The following is a 9,830-nucleotide window of genomic DNA, read 5'->3' as shown; positions in this document are numbered from 1 at the left end:
GTATATATAAATGTATATTCCTTAATAATTGCATATTTTACTGTAAAACCAGACGTTTTAATAATGTGTGAGTGTGCTGATTTTGAACATTAATTTCATGCTGGACGTTTGTCGCAAACTTTCCAGCGCTTATGTAAATGGCAGAATTGCCTTGCATCATTTTGACTGATTTCTGGTCCCTAGATTGTTGGCACTCATTTAGAGTGATTTGAGGACAGTGTGCTCTACATTGCAATCTTGGGGTCAAGTGTGTGATTACAAGACTACATGTCCAGACGTACAGCGTACAATTTGACTATTTTGGGAAAGTTCAATTATAATTGTGTGCTTCCATTGTCCTATTTGTAAAGGCCAGCAAAATAATGTATTCATCCTGCGATACAGTGTACCACCGTTTGGAACCTAGTGTTATGAGTCAGGTGTTTACCTGAAAAAAAAGTGTTTTTCTCAGAACAATATCAGAGGTTTTTGCTTGACAGTAATTTTTTTTCCCCCCGACCCCAGGCGGTAATTCACTCAGATCTGTTGTAAATTAATAACTACCGTATGCCTTATTATTTGTGCTTTTATTTTGAAGTTGGCTCTTGGAAGCAATTGCTGTGGCAGCTGACTTCACTTTTGCTCGAGGGTGGCCTCCATTTGTCTAACTGCAGTCACGTTGACTGGGCTGCTTGACACGCAATTGCACACCGACACATTCAAATCGGGTGCACACGTGAAGCTTTTCAATGCGCACCACTTTGGGCGCCCTTGTAGTACCAAAAGGATTCGCTGCAACAATAGGAATGATCAAATTGACTGAAAAGTTCATTTAGATCATAATTCAGCTTAATGATGAATTCAGCTTATTGACTCTCGTCTTCACAAGATCTTACCTTATTGTTCTCACTGTGTGTTTTGTGAGATTAGATTTCAACAGGATGTGTGCGAGCACGGAAGCCAACGTTTCACGTGTTAACGTGCCACATCACGTCATCCGAAATCCATGCAGACACTTAAGTTCGGTGTCCGACCCAATTTTGTTCTGAATTATTGAACCACAGCGTGTAATGGGACACTTTAATGGACACCATCGGTGATCTCATCCGGAACAGGAAGTTGTGTAAATAACCCATTTCAACGGAACACTATTAGTCAAAACTGAAGCTAATTTTACATTGGATGAGAATTTTGGATGAACATTTGTTTTGTTATCTCTCTTTAATATAGTGAATGAAGAAAGCTCCCCATTAAGTTCACCGTCAGCTCAGTCTGCCGTTGTATTCTGCAAAATGTTCACTGACTGTTCTGTGGTGCTCTTCCCAACCAAAACACCTTTAATTTTTTTTAAACGGATTGGAAACACATTTGAATGCTCGCAAAAAAAAAAAAACAGGCCTAAAATGAATCAAGAATCATGTACATATCATATTGCCCGTGCTAGACATTCTATAACTGTGCCTTGAAGAGGCTGGACCCGGTGGCATTTGACGTATGCGTGTGAGCGTCTGGCAGCGAGCTCTGGCTGACAGCAGCTCCTGCCTGAGCGTGCTCATAGTGCTTAAGTGTTTTAACTCTTCTCATGGTTGGGGCTCTCCTTTCCCCACATAGGGGGGGCATTAGAAAAAGCACAGTGGTCCCTCGACTTAGGAGACAGTTTTTATTTATTTATTTAGAACACAAATGGTGCAGCAACACTTGTATACAGATGCCATAAAAAATAGCCATGTTCCCCCCCCAGCTTTGTTGTAAGGATCTGAGTGTTGCACCATCACGTCAACAAATCAATGTGTACAATTATTGTAATTTTTGTCATTAAGGTATGTTTTTAATTTTGCAATTAGCCGCAACAGGGTGATGACATTGTCATTCATTTCAATCGCCAAAGATGTTTTGTTTGTTGTGAAAAGCCGAAACGAAAGGCCCAAAAAATGAAATGTGGCCCATGTGTACGTTCGTGTCAGCTGCTGGGTGAGACTTGCCATCATTTCACAAGTGCCTGCAAGTGCCAGTGTCTTTCTCCCCCCCCCTTCGTGTGTAGACTTCCCATCATTTCACAAGTGCCTGCAAGTGCCAGTGTCTTCCCCCCCCCCCCTTCGTGTGTTTATCCCTCCCTCCCTCGTCCCCTCCACTTCCACCCAACTCCCTTGGCCATCTGAGATTCCAGGGATGCGTCCTCCTGTAAAATAAACCGGAGTGCCATCCCCTCGCTCCCACATCACACCATGGAACTGACACGGATGCATCCGTGACCGCTCGCCCAGCAGAGATGCCCTCTGCACCTCAAATACTCTCATAAACTCCGCGTGTGTTATTTATTCGTTTAGAAGTGTGTGATTTTTGTCAATGGGGTGTGAGAGGCCCAACAGGAGCGGACGTTTGTCTCGAGTACCAGAAGCACATGTCCTTGGACATGGCGTGACATGCAGAAGCTGAGGAGGACTTTTTTCTTTTTCTGAACCTGTACCGGACATGTCAAGCGGCGTCGGCGCTCTTTGACGGTCATGTCTAACGGCTACCGTACGTTGTCACAGCACCTGAACGACCTGAAGAAGGAGAACTTCAGCCTCAAGCTGCGCATCTACTTCCTGGAGGAGAGAATTCAGCAGAAGTACGAGGAGAGCAGTGAAGATGTCTTTCGAACGGTAAGTGAGTGCGGAGGTGTGTCTTTTCCTGCAACTGAGACTCACAAAAACAAAACAAAACAAAACCCATCTGGCTGCAAATGGTCTTCTTTGAGCAATCTTTAGTTTGGGCTCAGCTTGCCCTGCTCGTCAACTGCCTGTGATGCTTTTAGAAGCGTCTCGGTTGTGAAGGCTGTGTAAGGTGTTCGGATTTTGCTAAGGACTTTTGTGTGGTGGAAGTGCAAATGGCTCCGATCAAGATTTGGGTGTTCAGGAAACCAGAGAAATGGACTTTTGAATGGTGCCGTGGCTTTCAAATGGACTGCTTCACACCTAAGAAAGTGTTCTTCTGTAGGAGTGGTCATTGGGTTTAAAAAAAAAATGGAGAGATGCTAATTTTCTTTTGGTTTTCCGAACATATGGTACTCACCTTAATGTAGAAATATATGAAAGAAAAATGGAATCTTGTAATATTTTAAGTCTCGGCAGAGCATCAGTACCTCTTTAATGAAATAATTTTTTTCGGGTTTCGTGAATGAATCACCCGTATGGATCAATAAAGAATCGAATGACCTGTAGGAGGGGAAGTATATTTCCTTTATTAACTGTGTGTGTGGGGGGGGGGGGTGAACAAATCATTGTGCATGTAGCAGTGTACTCATTATTTTTTTTTTGAAAATAGCAGTTTTGATCAGCTAGATTGTGAATGGTCTCTTTTTTTTGGGGGGGGGGGTCTACTTAGCAAAAACAATGTGATCAAGCGGAATATGGTTGCTTAATAAGGAACACAAACTTTAGTAGAATGTTTTTGCTTTGTTTTTGTTTTTGTTTTTTTTTGCCAGTCAGTCAGTGAAGAAATTATTCAAGCTTTCAACTAAATTTGCTCGATTAACTAAGCTGCTATTAACAAAGCCGTTGATGGCATTTTTTTTTCAATAGTAATTTCAGTTTTGATCAGCAATTAAAATTTTTATTTTAAGCTGCCTCACTGAAGTGTCGCTCAACAAAAGGAAAACAAAACTAAATTGTGCCAGTGGACTCAATGTTGTGGCTTGATTTTTTTTTTTCTTTGCTATGTTTCAAGAACTTTACAGTGTCTTGCTTTCGTATATCTTTAGTTTCTCATTTTCTTGCTTTGGAAAACGGACAAGTGTCTTTTAGATCCAGATTTGATTGAATATTCTCCCAATTATGATTGTCAACCAGAAGTGGCATCTTTTATCTCCAATTGAATGACTTTGCGATTGGCGACTTAAGTCTGTGCTCCGTACGGGAAAGCTGCTCCGGCTTATTGCTGTTGGCGGGGCGTCAAGAGCGAAGGCTCGCTGCCCGCTGTCTAAACATTTCGGCGAAACCCAGGACGGCCTAGGTGGGTACATAGCGATCCCTCTCAAAGCTCTGATACACTATTTTTAACCCGAGTGAACGCACATGCCGTTGCATGAGAGTCCTTTCGACGGGAGACACGGGGGCAGCGTGTTGCTCTTATTGATTTGACGAGCTGTGAGCAAATGTCCTCTTTCTAAAATCCATCTCTCAAAGCTGCGAGAGTAGAACCGGTTTGTTTCAATTTGTAAATGTAGTCACGTCCCTCTGCGCTGGCTTTATTCGGGGAGTTTGTTGCTGAGGGCTGAGTGGCCAGAGGAGCCAAAATAGCAGGTGTACCCTGACGCTTGTCTATATATAGAGAGCTGTTGACACACTCTTAATACACATTCCTCTCGGCAACGTGTTTATTTACCATCACCGCTGAGGTGACTCATTACATAAGAGGAAAAAGTATATTCGAGATTGTGTTCGATTAGATTATCTCAAGAATCATTCGGAAATGATTCCAAAATATCCAATACATTTTCTTCTCCATGAATAACTTAAAATCGGAACAAATCAATTCAGGGGTTGATTGTGTTATTTCAATTTTTTTTTTCTCAATAGCAGTTTCGCTATTTGGCCCGCAGGGTGGACTTTGGACACCCGTGACCTAATGGAACCCGGCAGGTAAACAAACCGTGGTGTCCAACCTTTGGCCATCAGGGGTTAAAAGTCTGAGCTGCTGTGAATTCTACTGCTCTAAATATACCAACCTTGACAGCACGCTTGGGTTCTGAACTGATACACAATACCTACAAACTCTGATTCGCTCTGCAGATGGAGAGATTAGGAAGTGATCTCATGCCATGACAAAAGTTCTTCGGGAGACGGCCTTAGATTTACAACACTTGACGATATTGTTCATGAATGATCAAGATCAAATAAATGTAAATTCTGAACAGGAGCAGAAGACCACCAGAGGAGTACTCTGTGGAGTGCAGACCACTAAAAGCGAATGACCGTATTTTCCGCACCGTAAGGCGCAACAAAAATTATTCAGCTTCCTCAAAAGCCGACAGTGTGCATTTTAATCCGATGTGCCTTATATATTGATCAATATTCTGATTTCTTGAACGTAGTATTTTCAGTGTTCTGTAAAGCACTTTGTGACAGCGTTTGCGAAAGCTCAATATGAAAGCTGTATTGTATTGTATTGTATTCCCTTTAGCGTAACTCCACCTAGTGGATGCGTAACGCAACCGCGGCCACTATTGCAGCTCCGCGCGCCCACAGATTCCAAAAGAAGGCTGAACGAATAGAATTTAGAGGTTTGTGCTTGCATTTGTTGCAGAACATCGAGCTGAAGGTGGAAGTGGAGAGCTTGAAGCAGGAGCTCCAAGAAAAACAGCAGCTTCTGGACAAAGCTCTGTAAGTTCACACTGACAGGCGTCTTACAAGGCCACTCAAGTCGAATCCAAAACAGAAAGTCATATGTGTCATTTTTATTAGTCACCGGGTCTGTAAATGTGGTGTGAGGTCATGCCTTATATTTGAACTACACCCAAATGTAGATTGATGGTTGTCACGCGAAGCTGGCACACGTGACGCTTTCTCTTGGATTTGAAAAAAACGGTCTCATCAAATGCCAGTTTCTTACAAGAGAGTCATCCTCAGATGGTTTAAAATGACATTTTGCAGACATGACGATGCCCGTGTCCACATTCGTCATATACGCTCGATGCAGTGAGGATATTTGTTCATTCCGCTTATGAATAGCGCATTTAGAAACGCGTTCAAAATATCCAAGTCAACCCAGCTGTTTGCCTGAGCTGCTGCGAGCCAAGTATGAATGCAGACAAAGTTCCAGAATGGGACTCAGTGGCGACGGTGTGGCGTGTGCCATTCTGGGAGCAGGAATTCTGGGAAGCGTTGCAATGACCGACAACGTGAGGTAGACTGATGCTCACTCTGCTGTTTGCGGGAGAGGGGTGGGGGGGGGGGGGGGGAATTCAAGATATGTGATGTGACTGTAAAAGTAAAAAATGTAGATGGATTCTGCTGGCGTGCCTAATGACGTGACCTGGGTGTATATATATATACTGCTCTATAAAAAAAATTGTGAACAACACATGTGCTTGGGTATTTCTTGGCATGACCCAATACAATAAAAGCCTTAAATGGTGGGTGGAGCTACTTGATTAATATTAGGTCAGCTGTAGCTGAGGGAGGGGGGGTTGGTGATGTCATCATGTTTCATTATTTTTTCTCCACCCAAACTAAAACCTCTTATCTTATCTTATACCGACATATGCCTTCAAAAGCTTGACCTTGGCCTTTTCTGAATGTTTGACAGAACAACAGCAGAGTGCTTGTCCAACCACAATGAAGAAGAGGTGCAGAGACGCTGTCATGAGAGGCAGCAGGAGATCGAACAAATGCAGCAAGTGCTCGAGACCAAGATACAGTTCCTGCAGGAGGTCAAACGGCGTCCTCGATGAGCCTGTCGCATATACGGCGACACAAATGATATTCACCCGCGCCTGCTTCTGCGTGTGCGTTTTTCCAGGAGGCCCAGTTAGCGCACAATGAGGCCGTCAGGTCGGCCTCGTTAACTGGGTCACACGCCCGCACTCGCAACCACTCCGAAGATGCCAACATGGAAGATAACACGGCGGATGAGAGGCCTCACGACGTCATGCCGTCATCCGACGCAAATAAAGACAGGTAAAAACAGCACAGCATTCATGAGGATAAAACATGACTTGATGACGTCAAATTCTGAATTGAAATTTACACCAACGAAGAAACGGTTTGTAGATATGTTCCTTGCCAAAAAAAATCCACTCTGTCGGCAAGCGCATAGATTTTTCTGTTTGGATATTCATTGTATGCTTGGATTTAATTTTAAAACGTGTTTGGAGTTACGCCAATATGCATTTTGGAACAACATAACAGCTCATTTTCACAATAAAGATGGAAAATCTTTACATTTGGTGGTGAAATGAAGAAGACTCAGAATCTAATATGAAAAGTTATTAGATCAGTCATAATTCAAACTGTGAAAGCTACACTATGTCACCCAGATTCATTTAACATAGGAAAATAATTATTTTCACCATGCTAATTTCTTTATGTACAGGTAGAAATATTGTTTCTTTTATAATATTTTGTAAAAGTCTTGATGATAGAAGGTTACACGCAAATCTGGATCAGTATAGAATTCGCCTGGTCTGCAAAAGGATTGAGAAAACAAACTATTGAATGGGAAAAAATATTTGTTGCTGTCACATTCTGAATATCCCCCCCCAAAAAGGGGTTGAAGAGATGAAATAAGATATTAATTGATCCCATTAGTCACATTCGCTTGTTGCTCAAGTGCAGCACTTAATTATGCAACCACCCCATTTCAGGCTTTATTAGTGTGCATGTGTTATGACTTTCAGAGACAATCCATTCTTAGTCTTATCAAGTATTTTTGATATTTTTTCTGGTAGTGTCACATAAGCATTATGACTTAAAATTGTGCCTGTGTGTTTGTTTGTGTGTGTTCAGAATGATAGAGGACCTGACAAAAGAGCTTCACTCCAAGCAGGCCCTCATTGCAGAGTTAAGCGCAGAGAAGAAGACTCTCGCACACCGGGTGGGGGCACTGGAAGGACGGGTTCACGAACTGTCGTCCTCTCTACTACAGAAGGACAAAGATGTGGAGGTACACCGGCCCTTTTAAGACACACTCGAGTTGCCCCGTCAACTCCATATACTGGTACACTGCACCTTTCCTCGATGCTACCTAGAACTCGTCAAAACTCTTATCACAAGCCCTCCAATACGACCACATTCCACTTGACCACCGCGTCCCTTCCCGGCAGACCTCTCCAGTGGAAAGAAGCTCCTGAAGCAGCCCGTCACATTCCTTAGCCTCATTTAAACAGCTGATAGTGTCGGTCAACGGAGTTATTTCGGTTCGTGGAGAATTTGTTAAGCAAACAAATAAACGCTGATGTAAACAGGTGGCTGCATGCACTGTTGGTGACGGCGCCTGGATTTTTTTCTTTTTTTTAAACAATAAAATGCTTTTTCATCACAATTGCAAGATGTAAGGACATTATCAAGCATTATCTTTTCTTTCCTGCAGTTCTATCAGGAGGAACTCGGTCATGAAAGGCTGCGCATTGAACAGGAAATGCAGGTATGCCAAACTGATACACAACAGAAAAAGTGTATTTTAAAAAGCATTTTGGTGTGTGTGTGTGTGTGTTTATTGTATGTAACACACAAGACATTTTGTGTCACAGACCTTTCCACTGAGTCAAATTTCTTATTTTTTTGAACAGCGTAGCCTACATTTGACAAAGTCTGCCGCCTCCTGGCGAACAACAAATAGTAGTTTCAGGAATGGACACACAGGCGGGAAGCCCATCATATTCACAAAGGTGTTGTTCTTAGAGTGTGTTTATGGATCCACTAAGTACCGACTCCAATTGCAGTTGGAGCTTTGTCTGATCCCCTCCAAGGACATGCTTGCTCTTCGTCTGCTCTTAAACCTTTAAAATGAGGGGATGGTATTGTTTTGTCAGCGGCTCACAACACCCACCAGTGTAAATAGTATTTCAGTTTCATCTTAATAATAATAATAATAATAATAATACACAACACCATCTACGGTAATTGCAGTGGGTGATATGTTGTCACACAAGTAATGATTTGTTTTCAAGGTGCCCCTGCGTGCAATTTAACTGTCAAATCCATTGAGCGGGGTTTAATGCAAATGGCCTTGCTCAAATGTTCACAATGGATACGCGTGTACACGATCGCTCCTGCCATACTAAGACACGCATGTCCCAATCCAATCTAAAATGAGAAGAATTTGGTTGCATATCACCAAGAATTATCCACAGTTCAGTATTTAGTTACCATCTTGTTCCATGTCAGCATTAGTTATATAAGTCCAATTCGAGAAGCGCGATATTGCTCGAGACGAGCGAGCTCTGTTTACAGATAACGACTCGTGTGTGTGTGTGTTTGTGTCCAAGCATTCCAACGCCGTGCCTTCTGTCACATGTGCATGCCGGCATCTCGCAGTTCACTGACTTTGGTTTCAGTCGGCCTGTCAATAGATCAGGTTGACTCCCGAGCGCCCCGTGAGCCAGACAGAAACTGATATCGAGTTGATGTCCTTCCAGATTGACACTCACCACAAGAGCTCTCAATTTGTTCCCCAGACACCACAGCCATTTAGATCCCGATCTGTAGAAGAGCGGAGGGAGTATTATCTTGACCGGTCTCACTTCCGCTGTCGCCGGGCAAAATAGGCCGGACAAAGTTAATACATTATTTGGATTGTGTTGGGCCTTTGCAGCTGTTCCGATACAAATTCTAACAGACGTAGTGGTTTAACAACTCCGTATTTAACCTTGAAATAATCACCGTTAGGACATGTTAAATCTTCCGTCCTGCTGTATATATAACTGTATTTGCGTAGTTTTTTTTTTTTTTGTAAATAACAAGAGTGAATGTTTTTAATAAGTGTTACTCCTATATAAAAAGGGGTACATTTGTTGTGATTTGCATGATGTGGCATCACACACCCTCATTAATACTGGACATTATCAAGGTACGAAACTTTATTGTACACATTGTTTTTCAACCTTTATTAATCCAAGAACTACGTGACAAATTAATTTGCAATGTAACTGTGAATATGAAAGAGATGTGCTGGACCGTTTGCCGACTAAAATAACTACAGCCACTCTTTAACTACATATATTATATCCACAGCTTACTTTGACAATGATGCAGTGTTACAACTTAATGCAGCCACTGTAGTTGTGTGTGATTTTCTAAATTTCTAGAGCGTCACTAATGTTGCTCGGGAGTTCACTTTGCCCGAGTCAGTCAGGCGAGCCGAGCTTTGCA

Source organism: Hippocampus zosterae, chromosome 15 (assembly GCF_025434085.1).
Source record: "Hippocampus zosterae strain Florida chromosome 15, ASM2543408v3, whole genome shotgun sequence".
In the NCBI taxonomy this organism is placed as follows: domain Eukaryota; kingdom Metazoa; phylum Chordata; class Actinopteri; order Syngnathiformes; family Syngnathidae; genus Hippocampus; species Hippocampus zosterae.
This window is presented reverse-complemented; position numbering follows the sequence as displayed.